Raw genomic sequence first — 22,310 nt, 5'->3', positions numbered from 1 at the left:
GTGGAGGAACTTTCTATAGTTCCGTTGTCATGGACAGATCACTACCTGGTTGGGTTTAGACTTACTGGGACTCAGAACCTCTGCAGCTTGGGGGACCGATTAGGATGGTCCGCCCCAGGAGGCTGATGGATCCGGATGGTATTCTGATGGCTCTTGGGGATTTTCCTGTCACCGTGGCAGGTGATTCTGTCGAAGCCCTGGTTGACCTCTGGAATGGGGAAATGACCAGGGCGGTGGACACGATTGCTCCTGAGCGTCCCCTCTTACGGAGTAGAGCCAAACCAGCTCCCTGGTTTACCAGGGAGCTGGCGGCAGTGAAACGAATAAGATGGGGACTTGAGCGATGTTGGCGGAAGACTCGGTGCGAGTCTGACCAAACACGGGCTAGAGCCTATCTGAAGGCCTACTCTGTGGCAGTGCGGGCTAAGAAGAACTTTTCTTTTCTGCCACCATTGCGTCTGCTGGGAGCCACTCAGCGGAGCTGTTTCGAGTGGTCAGGGGTCTTTTAAACTCTGGCCCCCAGGAGGGTAATATAGACCACTCAACAGCCCGCTGTCAAGAATTTGCACGGCACTTTGCAGATAAAGTCGCTCAGATTCGCTCCGACTTGGACGCTAAAATTGATACAGTCTCAGGGGATGTAACTTTGGCCCCTGCTTGTCCAATAATAATGGATTCCTTTCCATTTGTACAGCCCGAGGATGTGGACAAGATCCTTGGAGAGGCGAGAGCCACCACATGTCTGCTTGCTCTTCCTGGCTTATCAAAAGTGCCAGAGGGGGACTGGCCGAGTGGGTGAGGGGAGTCGTTAATGCCTCTTTACAACAAGGCAGAATTCCATTGCGCCTAAAAGAGGCAGTTGTATGACCTTTGTTGAAAAAGCCCTCACTGGATCCCTCTATAATGGGAAATTATCGGCCAGTCTCCAACATTCCATTTTTGGGCAAGGTAATAGAGCGTGTGATGGCTGCCCAGCTCCAGAGATTCTTGGATGAAATGGATTATCTGGATCCATTTCAGTCTGGTTTCAGGCCTGGTTACGGGACAGAGACAGCTTTGGTCACCTTGGTGGATGACCTTCGCAGAGAGCTGGACAGGAGGAGTGTGTCCCTGTTAGTTCTACTGGACCTCTCAGCGGCTTTCGATACCATCAACCATGGTATCCTTCTGGACCGCCTTGCTGGGATGGGACTTGGGGGCACCGTATTACAATGGCTCCATTCCTTTCTGGAGGGACGAACTCAGAAGGTGGTGCTGGGGGACTCCTGTTCAACTCCTTGGCCGTTGACCTATGGGGTCCCTCAGGGTTCAGTTTTGTCCCCCATGTTATTCAACATCTATATGAAACTGCTGGGAGAAGTTGTCCGGGGGTTTGGGGTTCGGTGCCATCAGTATGCGGATGACACTCAACTCTATTTCTCCTTTCCACCTAAAGCCAAGGAAGCTGTCCTGGTCCTGAACCAGTGCCTGGCATCAGTGATGGACTGGATGAGGGTGAACAAATTGAAACTAAATCCAGACAAGACAGAGGTGCTCCTGGTCAGTCGAAGGGCAGATCAGGGAATAGGGATTCAACCTGTGCTGGATGGGGTTACACTCCCCCTGAAGACACAGGTTCGCAGTTTGGGTGTGCTCCTGGACTCAGCTCTGAACTTGGAGGCCCAGGTCTTGGCCGTGGCCAGGAATGCCTTTGCCCATATAAGACTGGTGCGCCAGCTGCGCCCGTTCCTGGAAATGCCTGATTTGACTATGGTGATGCATGCCTTAGTTACATCCCGTTTAGACTACTGTAACGCGCTGTACGTGGGGCTGCCTTTGAAAACTGTTCGGAAACTTAAACTGGTACAAAGAGTTACAGCCAGAGTGTTAACAGGGGCTGGTTACAGGGACCATACAACTCCCTTGTTACCACAGCTCCACTGGCTGCCAGTTTGTTTCCGGTCACAATTCAAAGTGCTGGTTTTGACCTTTAAAGCCCTATACGGCCCAGGTCCAGGCTATTTGTCAGACCATATCTCTCTGTATGAGCCTGCCCGGGCCCTGAGATATTCAGGAGAGGCCCTTCTCTCAGTCCCAACACCCTCGCAAGTGTGATTGGTGGGGACGCAAGATAGGGCCTTCTCAGTGGCTGCTCCTAGGTTCTGGAACTCCCTTCCTAGGGAGGCACGAATGGCCCCCTCCTTGCCATCCTTCCGTCGGCAAGTAAAGAATTTTTTATTCCAACAGGCTTTTGGGATAGAAGGTGTTTAGGATTGGGCTTTACAAGGCTTGTTTTATTGTTTTATATTATTATTTGTATTATTTTAAATTGTTTTTAGATTTTTAAGTGCCTTTTAAGGTTTTAAAGTTGTGCATTGTTTAATTGTATTTTAATTGTATGTTTTTCTATGTTTTTAACTACATGTAGTTCTATTTGTATGCCGCCCTGAGTTCCAGTTTGGAAAAAGGGCGGGGTAAAAATAAAGTTTGATTCATTCATTCAGTCACTGTAGTAAAGAGGTCTCTGCCCTATTTACTTCACATACCTGTCGCTTACGCTTAAAGAGCTGAGGCAGAAGCCTCTGTTTGTAGCACAGCAGCTAAACCAGAAAAGCAGGAGTGGACTGTTTTATTTTCTTTGGAAGAAGAAATGGTGCCTTTTCATTTACCTTTAATCAATTGCTGCACAATGCAGTAAACAAAGAAAAACCAGAGAATAATCTCTACTCTGGAATAATCGTGAAACTACCTGACATATCAGTTATTAAATGCAATCACAGAATCCTGCAAATATTTGAGAATACACTTAAATGTACACATGTGGGTATTTCTGCTTACATCAACTCTCCTACATCTGTACTTGCATTTAAGCATATTTCTAAGCCTTGAGACCAGATCTTTAAAAGCCTTATCAATAGCCCTGAGTTCAGAAGTTACAGTATATGAATGCATGGGGAGGGAAGGCTTGCATATCCCTATTGCCATATGTTCACTATAAGGTCTGAAAGAGCCTTCCATGCCTAAAGTGGCATGCATGGGGTCTCTCACACCTTGTAATGATTGAATGGAGGCTGTGTCGGGGTATACGATCCTGCTCCTCACCTCCCGCTCTCATTGCAGACCTATAATATTTGAATAGGACTCTGCTCATTCCTACAGAGCTTGGGTGAAAACAGACATCTCTTCAAAACTTCAGAATCTAAAGCAAGAAGCTTTTTGAGCCTGAGGGCCACATTCCCTTCTGGACAACTACATACCAGGAGCGGGTGAGGCCAGAGGCAAAAGCATGTAGAGAAATAAATGTGAATTTTACCTTTTTACAGTAGCTAGTTTCTTCACATTCACGCACCCCTCTCTGGGCTCCATCCAGGCAAGCAAAAAGTAGGATCAAATTCAAAGACATAGTCCAGCCAGGCAAAAACACTCAAGGAGGGAGCAAAGGGGGACTGGTGAAGGGTGTGGCTCAGGACAGGAGTGGGCGTGTATGACCCGAGGAGATCCCTGAGGGAGGCCTGGAGGGCTGTGTTTGGCTCCTGGGCCAGATGTTTCCCATTCACGATCTAAAGGGTAGTAGAAATGATTTGACCACATATCTTCTGTCCTGAAAACAAATCTGCCTAGTAGCGACAGTGTGGTGGGGTGGAGGTGCTTACCTGATCTTGCAGCAGCTGTTTACCAGGAGGGAGAGGGGGAAGGTGGCATGGTGCAAATGCACCAGGAGTGCCAGGCTGGCTGAGCCAGTACCAAACTTGCTGCTGCCTTGCCCCACCACTTCCAGGTCAGAAGCAGTGACTCACCTGCCAGGAGATCATGTAAGCGCCTCTGTCCCACCACCACTATTGGAGCAGCCGTTGTTTCTATTTGTAGTATACCATCTAGACTTAATTTCCAGTAGTATCAAAACTGCCATGTTTCTCTTTACTTCAATTCTCTACTTTGCAAGAAATCTGGATGTGGATTTGAATAACTGCTGGATTGTATATTTTCTATTTGCTTCCCCCTCCACAACCAACAGCCCTAGGTGCAAGCTGAAATCTTCATTGCACCTAGTAGATCCTAATCCTATGGCCCCGTTGATCTCCAACTTCCTCCTCATAACTAACCCAATCCTGAGGAGCAAAGGAGAGTGTTGCTGGAAACTTTAGAAGGAGTTGGATAATTCTTTTGGGTTGCTGGAGGAAATCACAGAGAGGGCAACCACTTAGTAAATGCCAATGTGTACACAGCCTATGTCTCCAGTGCACTCCTGCTGGTTTTTTAAATCTGTGTACACATTATGTTAGCTACAATCCAAAGGTATCCTGTAGTTTCTTGTTAAATACTGCCAGGGAGGGAATCAATCAGGCTACCTGTGTGCCAACGGTGCAGCCCTATTCAGCCCCACTGCACCCCAGTCCAGGCTGACTTTCCAATTGTTACTGGCATGGCACAGTTGCACTTGGTGAACCCCTATCCCAATAAAATAAAATGGGGAGGGGGTTGGGGAAAGAAGATTTGCCAGAGGAAGGAGACTTGACTGAGTTTAAATCCCCAAGTGCAGTATAGACAACAATAACTTTTCAAGCACCTTAGAAGACTAGCAGAGTGATCCTAACCATGTCTAATCAGACAAACTCCATTGAATTCAGTTGGGCTTACTCTAAGGTAAGTGGGGTCAGAGTTACCACCTTAAAGTATAATCCTAGCCCCCTACTTGACAGTAAGCCCTATGTAACAGTGTAGTCATGCACAAGATTTCACTGTCAGGGTGCAATTTTATGCTTTCACACTTACTTGGAAGTAAAGTGACAGGTGCACAAAGATTTCTAGGGGGAGGGATGAAAGCTTCACAAATTGGAGTTGGCAGAGGGAGGGACGGCTGGGAAAACCAACCAGGTAATTTGCATCAGGTGAAGACATCCCAACCCCCTCTCTGCTCCAGGTGTGGGCAGAACACAGGTGATGTGGAAACACATCAAAGCATAGTGATCTGTACAACAATGTGCAAATTCAAATGGAAATGCAGTGTAGGGGGGAGCTGACTTCACTGCATTTTAAGCCGGTAATGGGTACCCAGCCTTATCTTATACATTGCCAAAAGAGAGGAATGCGTCACCAAAAAAAGAGAAAAAATGACACTAATTTGCATAAAATTTGCTCATGTTAAATTATACGTATATATGCAAATTTAGAAATAATCTCTATAATTTAAATAGACATTCAGTACATCTCACCACAGTGGGGGAGGGGGGAGATTGTGACCAATTCAGTCTGCTAGGCAAGTGCTCAGTGTTGATGAGCAACTTCAATGCCTTTACTCCCTCTTCTTAGGGTTCTTTAACTTTACACTGGAGTTGGACCAGACAGACCTTCAAATAGAAGACATCTTCAGATAGAGAACTGTGTTATGTAAAGTAGGACATATGGGCTACTTACCATAGAACTACTGGCAGAAAAAGGCTAGAAGAATCATAAGGTAGAGAATAGAAGGCTCAGTGATCTGACCATCCATTTCTCAAGAGCCAGCATAACAACCTGGGTGAACATCTTGCAACAGGGGCAGGATAGCTCCAGAAATAATGGTCTCTTTGCTAAGTTAAAAAGAGATCTGAAATCTTGACCCGGAAGCAGTTCTAATGTTCCAGTTTGCAGACAGAAGAGATTGTGAATCACGCTACATACATACTGGCTGATGTAGGAGCTGACTTAATGTTTGGATTGTGCATCCTATTGTGTGGCCATGGCATGGTCTTTGGGCTGGCCATAGGGTGGTGAAATCACATTTTGGTTCACAGTTGGGGCTCAGTCAATGGGCCATGGTTCAATGGCTTGGCCACTGAGGGATGCGCTGGGACAGGCTCCTACCTATAATGTTCCAGCAGGGTCTGGTGCGGGCAGTTCTGCACATTTTGGCCATTCATTTTGGGGAAAATGACCTTGGTTTGTTGAAGGGCAAGGCCCTTAGTTTGCAGGCATACCATGACCTTCAGGTCATTAGGCAGTGTTAGCCCCAGAGTTGTTTGGTTTGGTCCAACATCCTACCGTACAAGGTGTGGCATTGTTTGGGGGATCTGAGGGGCATAAATAGGGCAAGGAAGGAGATCAACCAGCAGCCCAGGGTGGCTCTCCTTGGTGCTGGCGGTTTAGTTCTGCACCATCCCCATATATGGCATGCTTGCGTTGAACTATATCGGCCAAATGGCGTTCACCTGATGGATGCAGGTAACAACATTTTTCTGTCTGACTTGCAGAGGTGCCTGCAAGATGTTATTCTCAGCAGTGGGGGAAAGGACGACTAAACAGAGATTTGTCCCCCTTTGGTGGCAGAAAGGTGTGAGAAGAGAAGCAGGTAAAGACAGCTGGGTGCCTCCCTTAGGTACCTTTGGGGGTGATTGGTGGCTCCGGAGCCATGCAGTGCAGGGCTGTATGGTCCGGGGGCAGGATATGGGCTGCCTTTGGGGCCAGCTCACCTCATCTGCCTGGAGTTGTAGGGCCTGGGGTGGTGGTGACGATGTGGGAAGGCCCCTCTTCTCACCTTCAGGGTGTGGTGGGGGTAGCGTGTAAGCAGAAGGGCTTGCCCTTCCCTGGTAGAGATTAGCAGCCTGATAGCTATAGACTGGCATTTCACTTATAGCCAGCTCTCACACCTATATTTTCCCTCTGCAGGTTTTAGTGAGGGTTAGGTTTAAAGTTTCATAAAGTGGCCCATAGTTCAGCCCAGCTTCCGTATCTGTGTATTATTTCAACCCTCAGCTGCAGTGCTGTAGCTGCTCACTTGCAACACACACATAGCAGACTCTGGGTCACGAGGGAGTGGGGTGAGGATTTGTTCCTTTTTATGTTCATGTTGCTCTCTTTTACTTATTGAGTTGAAGTTAATTCACTGTTGTAATGTATATGCTCCTGGTCACCCATGGCGGTAAGGTCAAGGGACAGGAACCAGACAAAGAATGATCCAAGAAAGTCCTCAATGGCAGAACAGGTGGAGGATAACAATGTGTACGTTACAACGGCTGTGAAGGTGGATGAAGGCTGCAGCAGATAAAAGACTTCCAATCGTTGTGGTATCCATGCCATTGGATCAAAGCCATTTTCTGTCAAGATTGTGTGTTGATCGTCATGCGCCGATCTCCCCACATAAAACAAATTCAAGCACAAGCATCTTCCAAGCAAACCAAACCAAAAGTTCCATGGCGATCGGCGAATGGCAACGTGGGCAGGACTGTGAAATCCGGAAGCCCCTAGTCATGGACTGGCACATGGGTGGCAGATACAGACTCAGTCGTCCTGGCTCAAGGACCGAGGCAGTTGAGTAGTTCGGCGGCTATATCCACGACAGAGCAGTCCAATTCAGGATCCACTCTGCTCACCCCGTATGGGGAGGGGGCTAGAAAAGGTGCCCTAAACATAGTCTGCCTCATCTCTCCCCCTGACTGGATTACCGCGTCCAGTGGGGTCACCACTTAGCACTCGCAAAAGACAATTGAATTTTGGAGCATGGAATATACAGACATTGCTGGATAATACAGATAGTGAATGTCCTGAATGCAGGACTGCCATCATCACGAGGGAATTGAGACGTTTTAATATTGACATAGCAGCACTCCAAGAAACTCAAAGAGCAGGAGAAGGACAACTGAAGGAAGGAAAAGGAGGTTATACCTTCTTCTGGAAAGGACTGCCTGAACAAGAACGATGAATACATGGAGTAGGCTTTGCTATTAAAAATAATCTTGTGAAGCTCTTGTCAGAAGTTCCTATTGGCATTAATGAACGGCTCTCAACTCTCCGGTTAAAACTTGCCAAAAACCAGCAGGCAACTATTTTAAGTGCTTATGCACCAACATTAGATGCTGATGAAGGATTTTTTTTTATAACCAGCTGGACACCATCTTATCAGAGATACCAAGGAGGATAAAATTATCCTCTTGGGTGACTTCAATGCAAGAGTTGGGCGTGATTTCGATTTATGGCCAGAAACCATTGGGAAAGGAGGAGTTGGCAATAGCAACCTGAATGGCATTCTACTTCTGATTAAATGTGCAGAGCATAATCTTGTTATTACAAACACTATTTCATCAGAAGAATAAATAAGAAACATCATGGAAGCACCCTCAGTCAAAATACTGGCATCTCCTGGATTATGTAATTGTTCGTGCCAGAGATTGTTGTGCTGTACTCCTCACTAGGGCCATGACGAGTGCTGATGACTGCTGGACAGATCACCAATTAATTCGATCCACTATGTCCATTAATATTGTTCCTCAACTTAGGCTCCGAGGAAGAAAACCAGGGAATAAAATGAACATCCATGCCCTTCAAGATCCTATTAAGTGAGCCTGCTTTCAAACAACTCTCAAGAAACATCTACCGACGGAACTCCCTGAAAATGTCGAGGAACACTGGATTAAACTGAAGACAACCATTATTGCGGCATGTGAACAAATGATTGGATACCAAACTAAGAAACATCAGGATCAGTTTGATGAGAATGATAGTGAGATTAAACATATAATCGACAAGAAAAGGAAAGCCTTCCAGATATGGCAGACATTAACTGTGCTGCTAAGAAAAAAATCTATGCCAGTGCAAAGGCTGAGGTCCAAAGAAGAACTAGAGAACTTAAGAACGCCTGGTGGATAAAGAAAGCTCAAGAAATCCAGCACTTTGCAGATGCTCACGATGCACGGGGCCTTTTTAATGCCACAAAGGCCATCTTTAAAGTCTTTAAAGAAGGTGGGCCTGAACTTACACAACAACTTCACAAGCTCATCAAAAAAATCTGGATGAGGGAGGCGATTCGGAAGAGTTTAGGGACGCCATAATTATCACCCTTTTTAAGAAGGGCAATAGAACAGATTGCAGAAACTATCGAGGTATTTCTCTTCTTGCTACCGCAGGTAAAATCCTTGCAAGGATCCTCGCAAATTGCCTCCTGACTATCTCAGAGGATGTCCTCCCCAAATCTCAAAATGGTTTCCGCCCTTCCAGGGGGACAGTGGATATGATCTTCACTGCACAACAGCTTCAAGAAAAATGCCAGGAGCAAAATCGACCTTTATATATGGCGTTTATTGATCTGACTAAGGCCTTTGACACTGTGGATTGAACCACTCTCTGGACCATCCTTCTGAAAACTGGATGCCCTGATAAATTTGTGAATATTTTGCGACTCCTTCATGACAACATGACAGCAACAATTTTGGACAACAATGGCTTTCAGAGTGATCCATTCCAAGTCGGATCAGGCGTAAAACAGGGATGCGTCATTGCTCCTACCTTATTTGCTATCTTCATTGCTATGATTCTACACCTTATTGAGGGGAAACTTCCTACTGGTGTGGAAATCATATATTGAACAGATGGAAAGCTTTTTAATCTCAGTAGACTGAAAGCAAAAGTAAGGTAATGTCAACCTCTGTCATAGAACTTAAATATGCCGATGATAATGTAGTCTCTGCACATTCAGAGAAAGATCTTCAAACTATCCTAAATGTCTTTGCAGAAGCATATGGAAAACTTGGGCTCTCACTTAATATTAAAAAAACCAAAGTGCTTCATCAACAGGTGCGAACTAGTTCCTCTGTAGCACCATCAATCCAGCTTAATGGTGTGATGCTGGACGACGTCGATCATTTCCCCTATCTTGGCAGCCATCTCTCTGTAAAAGCTGACGTCGATGCTGAAATTCAACATTGTCTGAGCTCTGCGAGTGCTAGAGTGTTTGAGGATCAGGATATTCGCAGGGAGACCAAAATGCTTATTTACAAAGCCATTGTACTACTGACCCTTTATTGTATGCCTGTGAAACATGGACCATTTATAAACGCCACTCCCAACTTCTTGAAAGATTCCACCAACGGTGCCTCCGGAAAATTCTGCAAATTACTTGGGAAGACAGACGGACTAATGCTAGCATTTTGGAAGAAGCAAAGACTATCCGTGTTGAAACAATGATCCTTCAACATCAACTTCGCTGCACCGGCCATGTTGTTCGAATGCCTAATCGCCGTCTTCCAAAGAAGCTACTTTACTCCCAACTTAAGGATGGAAAATAGAACATCAGTGGACAGCAAAAGAGGTTTAAAGATGTTCTTAAAGTGAATCTAAAAAAATGTAACATGAGCATCAAGAACTGGGAAGTCTTGGCCCATGAATATCCCAAATGGAGACCGGCTATTATCAAAGGTGCTATGGACTTCGAAGAAGCATGAATACAGGGCGAACAGGACAAACGAGCTAAGCAGAAGGCATGTCAAACAAATTCTCATTGCGACCATCTTCCATCTGGAAACCTATGTCCTCACTGTGGGAGGCTGTGTGGATCCAGAATTGGCCTCCACAGTCACTTACGGACCCACCGTTAAAGACCTTATCTTGCAAGACAATCTTACTCGGCCATGAGTGATCGCCAATGAATGAATGAATGTATATGCTCCTGGTGTATGAGTAATGTGGCAAGTTACCCAGTCAAAATTAGTTCCCATATTTTCTGGTTGGGGCTTGGGCAAGTGAGATAAACCCTTTGCAGTGCATGAACTTGTCCTTAGGTGGCCCAAGAGGACACAGCAAGTAAGTTCTCTGTGGTTGCTCTGTACCTAGGGCAGGCTGGCGGAAATCTAACTTTGCATAATTGTTCACAGAAACAATAAGAACTGTGTGCATGGGGGAGGGGACACTTTTACTGAGGAGAGATGGAGAATTCAGGGATGGGGAACTTGTAGTCTTCCAGATAACTCACATCAGCCAATCATAGCCAATAATCACAGTTGATGGGAATTGTAGTCCAGCAACATCTGGAGGGCCACAGGATCCCCCACTCCTGCCCTATCAAGTTCATTGGAGCTTATTCCCAGGTAGGCAGGTGTAGGATTAAAGCCCTAAGCAGTAGATAAATAAAATAAAGTTCATAGGAGGCAGTTTAATCACAAAGTTTAATGGCAATGCTAAGAATTAAGGGCCCACTTGCTCCCCCCCTTTTTGTGGATATTTTGATTTTTGTGGATATTTTGATGTGCAACAGAGAATAAAAGGGAACAATAACAATGGGTTTTCTGTCAAAGAATTAGTTGTAACTGAATTGTAAAACATTTATTCAAAATATTGAAAAGGCTGGAATACATTGTTTCCATAGAACTGATTAATCAGGTAAAAGACTGTTGAACCACTGGACAGTTATGCTTATATTTTTAAGTGTATTTTTAATAGTGTTGTTTTACTAGACTTGTGTTTGCCACTCTGGGCTCCTTTGGAAGCAATGGCAGGAGAGACATTTCATAAATAAATAAATAACATACCAAACCTACTTCAACCTTTCCTTACAGGACTTGGTCTGCAGGCCACTCACCATCTTTGTTATTCTCCTCTGGAAATAAAACTATGCACAAGCAATCCACAAACATAGTAATAAAAGAGTTAAATGCACATGACATGAACATATAAAATCTCTCTCTCTCTACCCCAGCATGGTAGTGATGATAACCATGCAACAAATTGCATAGCTGTGTGTAAGAAATTATGTTTATCATCTATTCACAGCATTGATTGCAGCAATAGCTCTTAGCAACTGGTGCAATGTCTGCAAGGAGCTATTTAAAAAGTGGTGGTGGTGAAAGAGGCAGGCTAAATATATAGCTTCTAAATCTTAAGATGCTTAAATATTGTTTTGAACTTAGATAAATAAATATAAAACATGAAGATGTGTTCAAATCTCTTGCACTGCTGTGAAGACTAGAAAGTGGTTTTCTATGCTTTTTTTTTTAAGTAAAAGTTAAGATTCAGGATGCCAAATTGTGAGGCAAAGAGCATGCTTTGAATATAAAGCATGTAATTACGGAAATAATTGTTGATTACACACTTTGTGCTTGCATATTTATACCTGCAAGTGTGCAGAATATAATACTCCTCTCTTAAGACCTCTGTAGAAACTTGACAACATTTCTTCAGATTGGCTTTCCAAGAATTACTGAATGTTAAACAGGGTTTTTTTTTAGATGATTGGGGGGACCACTTTTTAATGGCTTATTGCCCATTATGTAATGGCTTGCGGTTACATTTCTGTTGGTGCCAGAACCTAATTCGAACACCCTAATATCTGGTTCAGTTATTCATTTACGTATTGTTCTTATGCCCCACTTTTCCTCTTGCCAGAGCCCAGAACATCTTTATTTGCTGTTGTGGCTTCTAAAAATTTGATAACAAATTGCTCATCCAATGGCCTTTTCTGTTGGCATTAGAAAGCTGAGTCATTCCCCGAGTTGGAAAAGGGTTAACAATAAATGACAGCATTAGAGGTGTAAACCACACAGCTGTGCCTTGTTAGGTTGCCATACTATAAAGCCTAAGAATGGAAGACGGGTTGTGTGGGGGAAGCAAAGGTGTATGCGTTGACTAATTGCCAGGCTGTATCCTATAAAGTGGGTTTTGCATACCTATGTGTATGGACTCTCCTTTTGTTTCGGACGGCTCTCTTGCGTGAACTCATACCGCGCCCTGCTGGGACGGGGCGCTGAATACCAACATTTTCCTCCAATTTGCATCAGTAATGGTAGATTCCTTTTGCTTTTTCCATTATGAGCAAATGATTTGAACATTTTCTTTGTATTTTGTATTGCGTTGTTATTTTTTAGATCCTGTATTACTATGTCTTTTGTTCTGAACAATAAATGTGACCTTATAATATATAAATACATTTGTTGCATCATAGCAGTCTTAAAGGAGACTCTTTAACCAGGTACACATGATGTTACGCAGTGGGGTTTGGTCAAATATCTTTGGTTGCAAGATATTCTCTGTGAAAATTATAATAAACCTTTTGCTAAGGAATTCATATTGGCTGGATCCCAACCCCAATTTTTTTTATATCCACAACTCCTGACATTCATGTAATGGGTTTTTTTTTCTTGCAGCAGTGATCTCAAAAATTGGTTTTTAAGCTACTAACCAAACCATCACAAATACATAGTTCAAAACCATACTATTAAGTTCACCCAGAAAAGAACAGAAGCAGTAGCTTATTTTACTCAATAATCCAAAGAGTGAAAGTAATAAAGATGCATATCACACACCTGGCTTTCAGACAGTTCAAAAGCTGAGATAATATTTAACACAGCAGTACATTACTTGTACATCTCATGGCTTTTTCACATTTGCATGAAGCTATACTCGTATCCACAATGATACATTATGAGTACAGATAATAATTCTCAGGGTAGTTTAACCGTCAATCCTCTTCCCAGAGAAGTCTGAGAATAGTAGCTCTGTGAGGGGAACAGATCTCCTAGTAACTCTCACCAACCTTCACAAACTATAGTTCCCAGGAGTCTTTGGGAGAAGCCATGACCGTTTAGAGTGGCATAATACTACTTTAAAGGTATAGTGCAGATTGAGGCCTCAGATTCAGCACCAATATTTTCCTAACATTTCTAGGATACCGTAAGGCTAAGTGTGTGGTCCACCAATTTATGCACAAATGTTGTTTGAATAGTGGTGCAGCACAAACTGACAGGGATGGCAGAGGCATGGAGATGTGAGCTTAAATCCACAACCTGATAAAACTGAAGCACTTAGTTTTGAGCCACCATAGTTCTGTTTTCTTCAAAAGGATTAGCAGCTTTTTTCTAAGCATGCTTACTAGGGTTGCCAAGTTCCTGGCCTCAGACTGATCCTGTATCTTTAGGAGAAGGGAAAGTTAGCCAAGTGCAAGTGTTCTTGAAACACTGGGGGAAGGGAGAATTCCACCTTGTGGTTTTTCTCATTACACTGTTGCAAGAACACCTGCACTTGGCTGACTTTCCTTTCTCCTAAAGATACAGGATCAGTCTCAGGCCAGGAACCTGGCAACTCTAATGCTTACTCAGAACCAAATCCTACTTACTTTAAGAAGACACAGCACAAATCCATAATTTTTTGGCCTTATTGGCTAATGGGGTCTCACAAACAGAAACATGTATCAGTCAATAACAATTTTCTCATATGTGATAGCCTGGATATAGGTAAAGCTTCTATTTAAGTTTAGGCTTCCTCAGTCACCACTTGTCACACAGATTCCCTCTACGCACTGTTCGCATATTACTTGTGACCAAACTTCCACCATTCTTTCATGCCCATGGCACTATTCTAGTCCTTAATGTCCCATTTTCAGTAAACAAAAATTGCAGCAAGCCCATGGGGTACCAGTAGAGTGGCCAGGTAACTAGAAAAAGCAGTCTCTAACCACAGCTAATCTGCAGCAGCCAACATACAGTATGGAGGTCTTTACAGCACGATATAAGCACTGTCAACTGCCAACATCTGCCGATCAAGCTGCAGTTAAAGGCACAGGAGTGGGGCCAGTAAAACAAGTTTGTAACCCTAAGAACATATTGCATGTCTTTAAACCTGAGAAGGGTGGGTTCAGATCCCTAACTACAGACAGAAATGAAGGGCCTGAGAGGCTCTACTCTGAAGGATTTTAAGTAAGATGTAACCTCTTCAGTTTTTTTTAATTCTATGTTGAAACATTTGCTATAGGGATTGCAACAAAATAATATTCTCAAATAATACAAGTATCAGATGCCTTGACAGTACAATCCTATGCATGCGTACTCTGAAGTAGGTCTCAATAAGTTAAATGGGATGTGCTCCCAGGTAAATATGCGTAGGATTCAAGCCTAAGCTTGGATATGTCATTTGTTTTCCTTTTCATTAAACAGTGTGGGGTTTTTAAAAAGTGTTTATTTTAAGGAATGTCCTGATTCTTTGGCAGCTTGCCACTGCTGTTGTTGTTATTTTACTACCTGACCTTCACCCTGAGTCCCAGAGCAGGTTACAACAATTTAAAATACAATCTTTAAAATAATTTGAAACAACTTACAATCACAAAAGTAGGGTGGGTCCTAAAAATATGTCCCAAAGGCCAGGGTAAAGAGTTGTGTGTTCAGCATTCACTGAAAACTGTGCAGTGAAGTTGCCAGATGCACTTTGGTGGGGAGGGAGTTCCACAATTTAGAGGCTGCTACGGATAATGCCCTCTTCGTGGCCACCACCACCAGGACTTCTGAGAGCAGTGAAACAACCAAGAGGGCTCCCTCTGCTGATCTTAACACCTGAAGGGTTCTGTAAGAAAGGAGGAAGTCTTTCAGATATTTTGGGCCTAAGCAATTTGGGGTTTTACAGACTAATGTGAGCTGCTTCAATTGGGCCCAGAAATAAAATGGCAACCAATGCAACCGTACCTGGCAAACCAGCCAGAACTACAAAAAGGCACTCCTATTTGTCACTGGTGTTATAGGATTGGGGGGTAGCCTAAATGGCATCTTTGGGGTCCTCTCCAAGCCTGTGGTTTTTATATCTACGAGATGGAATTCAGTAGGAAAAGAGATTGCTGAAGTGGTCAAAAGTTTCTTTTTTAAGTTAATAGCTCTAACCAAGTTTAAGTATCTCTTTGCATGACTAAAAAGTACAGGTGTCTGGTTGCCACAGAAACTACTAGCTTCCAGAGGGTAGGCTAAAGGGGGGGGCTGTCCCTGCCTTTCCTGGATGGAGCTGATGCCATCCATGAATATAAGAGAATGATAGACCTGGAACAATTCTAATTTTGAACAGGGGTGGGAAGAGACACAGGGGTTTGACTGGCTCTCTGTCCAAATCCAAAGCTACAGGGTGTGTGGAAACCTAATTTGGTAGCAAGATGTGTTGGAGTATTAATGCTGCAAGCCCTGTATATATGTATAAATTAAACCATATATCACAAAGACACCACCATATCTCCAGTGACCTCATTATAAGGAAACCAAACCCAAAGTAAGTGCTGGCACCCCTGAAATTTCTCACTGCTTAAAGATTGGGGCGCATGTAACATTATAGTGGCCAAACTTTCCTGTGAGACAGCTTGCAGTGTGTCGAAGCAGGGGAGAAATATGGGTGTGTTGTAGGCCACACACTCACTTTATATGGGTTTATGGAAAATGGTCAAGCACACCAGGAGTGGGGAATCTTTGGCCCTCCAGATGTCCTTACCTGTAATTCCCATCAGCCCTGGCAAGCATGGCCTTTGTCCAGGGATGATGGGAGTTGTAGCTCAGCAACATTTGGAGGGCCACAGGTTCCTCACACTTGCCCTATGCAAACTGAGTGTGCATCTACACTGGGCTGGACTGGGCTCCTGCCGGGAGGAAGGGTGGGATATAAATCAAATAATAAATAAATAAATCCTAGAACATACTCAGCTTCCTTTGCAATATGTACAAGGGTAGATGTTTGTGGCTCTGTGGCAGATGTTTTTGGGTTCCTTGGTGGATAAGTTGCTATAGATCGGATCCTAAAGGTAGAAAGCTTAATATTTAAAAACAACAAAACTATACCTAACTTAAGTAACCCTTTAACAGACAACTTCTCATTATTTTCCTAGGAGATTGGCCTACTTTCCTTTTAGAAACGTGCAACATTTAAGCAAAAAACTCCACCTTCTTTCAATATTCTGTTACCACCTTTACCTCAGACCAGGAAATCACAGACACTACATTTATATTCAGCCTGTGTGTGTTTTTTAAAAAACATCTGAGGTAGATAAGCAAGAAGATGTAAGGCCAGTTTTTCTGGCAGTCAGCTGTGCATACTTTCTTTTAATATGTCTCTCTCTCAATTCCAAGAAATGTTCCAGTATCTCTTTTTTTGAAAGCTAGCAGGCTTTTGAATAGAACCAAATTGTTTTACGTTGAAATCCTGCTTCCTTATGTAAGAGCTGAAATAGATGTGTGTACAGTGGGCATTCTTTTATAAAGTTTGCTATGGACATGACATGGCACAAAACAGCCCTCAATTATCTTTTTCATAAAGTACAAAACATCCTTGGAGCAGATGGACCCAATTGTGGCAGCCTATCCCTGACTTGCAGGGAGCATTGTCAATTTGAAAAAGACAAAAAAAGACCTTAACAACAACCCCTCACTAACCCAGTCCCACCAAGTTCTCTGTGGAAGCTATTTTTCTTTTGTATGCAGCATTGCTTCAATTTCAACACAGTTCTTGTGCCATCTTATGAGTGGGAAGAGGAAGGCAGAACAGTTTGTCCTCCTCAGCAGATCTTGTTTTCCCAACTGCATTATACATGTGTCAAGAAATGTGCAAGATTCCTTCCAGTTCCATTACCTACCTGAATAGCAAATGCCTTCCAGCTTGTTTTAAATTCTTTGTTTAACTGGTCAGTGACAACAACACTTCTGTTGTTCTAGTATTCTTGTAGGTTCTCTCATCAACTGCATTAGGTTAGTGTTTTACCGGGAGTGCCACTTTATCACTCATTTACTGCAGGGACTAAGAGGTCAAATGCAATTTACAGAGCAATTCTGTTCTTGAGTTACAATTAGATTTGGTGGAAGCCCCACTATGCCAATAGAACATGATATGCGTTGGTATCAATAATGAAATATACACAGGCAGAACACCACGGGATGCATGTGGATTTTTACATGGATTGCTAGGGGAGAGGCTGAGCCAAAAGAGGCAGATCCAGACCATTGGGACATGCAATGTTCCTCCTGACTATCCCAGGCATGTTGGTGAGCCCCACATTTGAAACTAGGGGCTTCTGCATGTAAAATGTGAACCATTTCACCCAGCCAGAACTCCTCCTGCAGCTGTTACAATCCTGGTATCTATGAGTGGGTGCTGAGGCTAAGGAGAGACAAATGCCCCATTATGTGGCTGGTTTCTCTTTGCTGTTGTGGCTCAGTGGTTAGGGCAGGGATAGTGCTCTTCATTGGCTATGCTGGCTGAGGATGATGGGACCTGTAGTTCAACATCAGAAGGTCACCATGTTGGGCACTGCTGGATTGATGAATCTCTTAATGCTGAATGATGGCCCATGCAAGAAGCCACAATTTGATATAATGTGTTGGATGCTTCATATCATCTGCATCGACCTACCTTCTTCTTGGTGTTGCACAGCCCTACCTTCTTCTTAGGGTTGAAGCTGTTTAGGCCTACTTTCTTCTTGGGTTAGAACACCTCTAGTTGTTAATATTGGCTTGAGGGACTACCCAGTAAGTTCAAATGGTAGAGAGGAGGGAATCGAACCAGGGACTTGCCATCTGATACTCTTAGCCACCACATCAAGTATAGTCTTTTGGCTTCCATGGAATTAAATTACAAGTTCAACTGGGTTGCAGCAGTGCCAGTCTGAGACAAATTCAGGAGGAGGAAGTGCCTAAGACTGGGAATATGCAACACTTAGTACCACAGAAGTGAAGGATAAGAGTGGAATGCAAAGAAATGCAACCAGAACGCTGGTCTGAACATGTTCACCCTTCCTCTTTGCCACTCAACTTCATTTTCTCAGTATGCACGTCCCCCACACCCCCAAATGAAATACCATTCATTTATCCAAGCTGTTTCAGTTAAGTGAGAGAGCTTTTCCCATTTTCATTCTTCTTAACTTCCCAGCCACCTTTTCGACTCTCAGTCATGCCATCTTCTGTTCCTTCATTTTAATGGATTTCTACAAAAGTGTCTTTGCCTGGTTCCCCTCCTGTATTTTTAGTCACTCCTTTATTCTCTCCTTTAGATGCTTCTTCCCCCAGACTCTTCTTTTTTGCCTAATGTAGAACAAATGAGCTTCCTCTAGCATAGGGGATGGGAATGTTTGGCCCTCCAGATGTTGCTGGACAACAACACCCATCTTCCCTGACCATGAACCATGCTTGCTAGGACTGAAAGGAGTTGTATTCCAGCAACATCTGCAGGGCCAACAGTTCTACAGCTCTGCTCTAGCACTTTGATGTTAGGCAAGTGCCTTCACGGTATTGTTTTCAGCACCCACTAAAAACACTTCTGTTTAGGCAAGTCTATCCAGATATGTAAAGTTTACATCTATCTTAATATGGAACATTAGTTTATAAAATATATTTTAAACTGCTGATTTTATTCATATATTTATTTTCAGGACAATTTATTTGTAACCTCTGATATTTACCAATAATTTTAATGTACATTTTAAGTAAACTGTTTGGAGGTTTTTACAATTAAGCAGTACAGTAGGGCCCCGCTTTGCAGAGCTCTGCTTTGCAGCGTTCCACTGATACAGCAGTTGTCAATTGCAGAAAGGCCCCACTCCTACGGCGCTTGTTCTACTTTTATGCCATTTTTTGGGCATTGGGGACCATTTCAGACAATGTTAGTCAATGCGTTCCACTTTACAGCGGATTTTGCTTTACGGCGGCAGTCTGGAATGGAACCTGCTGTATGAGCGGGGCCCTACTGTATACAAATTCTGTTAAATTGGGGGGGAAGCGCAAGAGAGTAAAATAGCTGAGAACATTCCTAAAAGACAAGAAAATGTCCTTTGACACAACTAGTAGATGGACTTTTTTAGACTATGAATCTCTATTCAGAATTGGGGAAGGGCTGATGGAAATGATAGTACCTAGCAGCAGGAAGGCAAGGTAATTAGTAGGCAGGCCTTTGTATGCCATATCCCACCCATCTGACCCCAAATCCCACACTTTACACAAACAAGCAGCCTCCCAAATGAAGCCCTTGGTGCTGCAGGAGAACACAGACAAAACAAACTCTGCCGAAGTCTTTCATGACTAATCAAAGCTCGTATCAAACTTTCCCGGCCTAAATGTAAGGCCAAGGAGACATAGATCCCTTTCATTTTACTTCATGACTCAGACAATCCAGCGAACAGACTGGTTAACAAGCTAGCAGCTGAAAGAGTATAATGAATGTGGGCTGTCAGTTTTCCCCCTTTTCTTCTTTCTTTATGCATATGGCATATTTTCTTCTTCTTGTTGCTCCATGTGGTAGTAATCAAGCAGTGGTGATGGTTTGGCAAAGCCCCAAATATTTTGTAGCTGTGCACTTTAGCTTTGCCCCATCTTTCAGCAGTGATTGGTAAAAGCAAGAACCCCTGGGCTGACTCTTGAAAGCCCTTGGACTAAGGATGCATACATGCCTTGTGCCAGCACTAGGCATTGTTGGGCAAATGCCTGAGGCCCTGGCAAGGTCTACACTATTCTGGGGTCCCTGACCTATTTTTTCTTTTCTTTTCTCAGTGCTCAGAGGTAGAAACATAAGGACACAGGCTGTCCTTCAAGTACCCTGGCCCTAACCTGTGATGTGCTTGGGAAGAGAAGGCTGAGAGCCACTGCAGCTGGCATAGCACAGGCATAATATCATAACACCTAGTTACCCTGAGGGAGGTGTCAGGAGAGTTTTCTCTGGCTACCCACCAATCCAGTTTTGCATTTGTCTTGAAAAGGGCAGTAGGCCACATTCTATCATATTTTCCCAGCCAATGTAATGTAAGAAGGGAATTATGCACATTGACAGTGATGGTGTTAGGCAACTCAAATTTTTTAATGAAACTCTTGGGATATTTCAAGTTGAGCAGCCACATAGCACTACACATTTGTGCAAGCTCTCTCTCTCTCATTTCCTTGATTTTTCTACTCCCTTTGGCCTAGAATAAATGAATAATACCGACTAAGCTATTTTTAGTCTTACTTAAGCTTAAGGTGCTTTCTTAGGATTTATGGTGGCTACTGTACCAGGATAAGAAGGAAAAAGTGACAAAAACATTGGCCAAATAACTGATAAAACCATATGGATTTTTGCATTCTTTCAGAATTAATAACCATGTGTGAACTTACTGGGATGTGACATGATTACTGGCCTGTTTTATGGAGGCATTCATGAACACCTAAGTTAAATGCATACATGGATAGTCCATTTGGTAATGGACCAACAGATTTGCTCTGTGTGTGTACTGTATGTAACACCATCAGAATTATTTATGTGTTTAAAACTGTTTTGAAAGTGTGTTCCGGTGAGAAAGTGTTAAAAGAATGTTAGCAGGTTGTATTTATTGGTTACATTTATACCCCACCTTTCTTTCACCATGGGACCCAAGGTGGCATACATGTGGTTCCCAGGTGGTCTTGCATCCAGGCACTGATCAGACCCAGACCCGCTTAGCTTCAGCAAGGTGGTGGCTTCATGTGCCTTCAGCCCATAGCCTGGGACCACAGCCTAGTAGATGCAGATGAGGTATGACTGACAGGTGGAGGGAGGATGTGAGTGAAAATTCCAAGGGGAGTTTGGAAGAGAAGAGCCGTTGGGGTTTGACAGTTAAGAGTGAGATAAGATTAGGGATCAAGAAGAGAACATCAATATGCAGAACATATACGGAAAGATGAAGGAGGTGTGAAAATTGGAGGGAGAAATATCAATAATTTAAGATATGCAGACAATACCATACTACTAGCAGAAACCAGTAATGATTTGAAACAAATGCTGTTGAAAGTTAAAGGGGGAAGCACAGAAGCAGGACTACAGCTGAACATCAAGAAGACTAAAGTAATAACAGAAGATGTATGTAACTTTAAAGTTGACAATGAGGACATTGAAGTTGTCAAGGATTATCAATACCTTGGTGCAGTCATTAACCAAAATGGAGACAATTGTCGAGAAATTAGAAGAAGGCTGGGACTGGGGAGGGCAGCTATGAGAGAACTAGAAAAGGTCCTCAAATGCAAAGATGTATCACTGAACACTAAAGTCAGGGTCATTCAGACCATTGTGTTCCCTATTTCTGTGTATGGATGTGAAAGCTGGACAGTGAAAAAAGAGGATAAGAGAAAAATCAACTCATTTGAAATGTGGTGAGCTTTGCGCATAGCATGGACTGCGAAAAAGACAAATAATTGGGTGTTAGAATGAATTAAACCAGAACTATAATGAGAAGCTAAAATGATGAAACTGAGGTTATCATACTTTGGACACATAATGAGAAGCATGATTCACTAGAAAAGACAATAATGCTGGGAAAAAACAGAAGGGAGTAGAAAAAGAGGAAGACCAAATAAAAGATGGATTGATTCCATAAAGGAAGCCACAGACCTGAACTTAGAAGATCTGAACAGGGTGGTTCATGACAGATGCTATTGGAGGTCACTGATTCATAAGGTCACCATAAGTCACAATCGACTTGAAGGCACATAACAACAACAATAATAATATATAAAGTTTATTTCTTTGATTCAAAATCCCATGTGTCAGCTTGGTCAAGACTGCTACAATGCTAAGGTCCTATTCTGTACGTATACCTGTACTGATTTTACAGACAGATTACACCAGTGGTCACCTTTTGGGGAAAAAGTGGTGGGGCTGCAGCTTGTTCAGAGGGCATATCTGACCCAGGATGAGGTGGACATCCTGGGGATTTCCTGATCCAGGTGTTTGGGAATCGGAAGCTGGTAATCCCAGAGACACAGGAACGTCAGTGTACATTTGCATGCAGGCACGTAGATAAAAGTGCTCAGTGTACTGTTTTATACAGAGTAATATTTGCCTAGCAAAGTGCCTGTTGC

The sequence above is a fragment of the Rhineura floridana genome, chromosome 3 (assembly GCF_030035675.1).
Source record: "Rhineura floridana isolate rRhiFlo1 chromosome 3, rRhiFlo1.hap2, whole genome shotgun sequence".
NCBI classification, from domain to species: domain Eukaryota; kingdom Metazoa; phylum Chordata; class Lepidosauria; order Squamata; family Rhineuridae; genus Rhineura; species Rhineura floridana.
The sequence above is the reverse complement of the archived record's forward strand: the minus strand, read 5'-3'. Positions refer to the sequence as shown.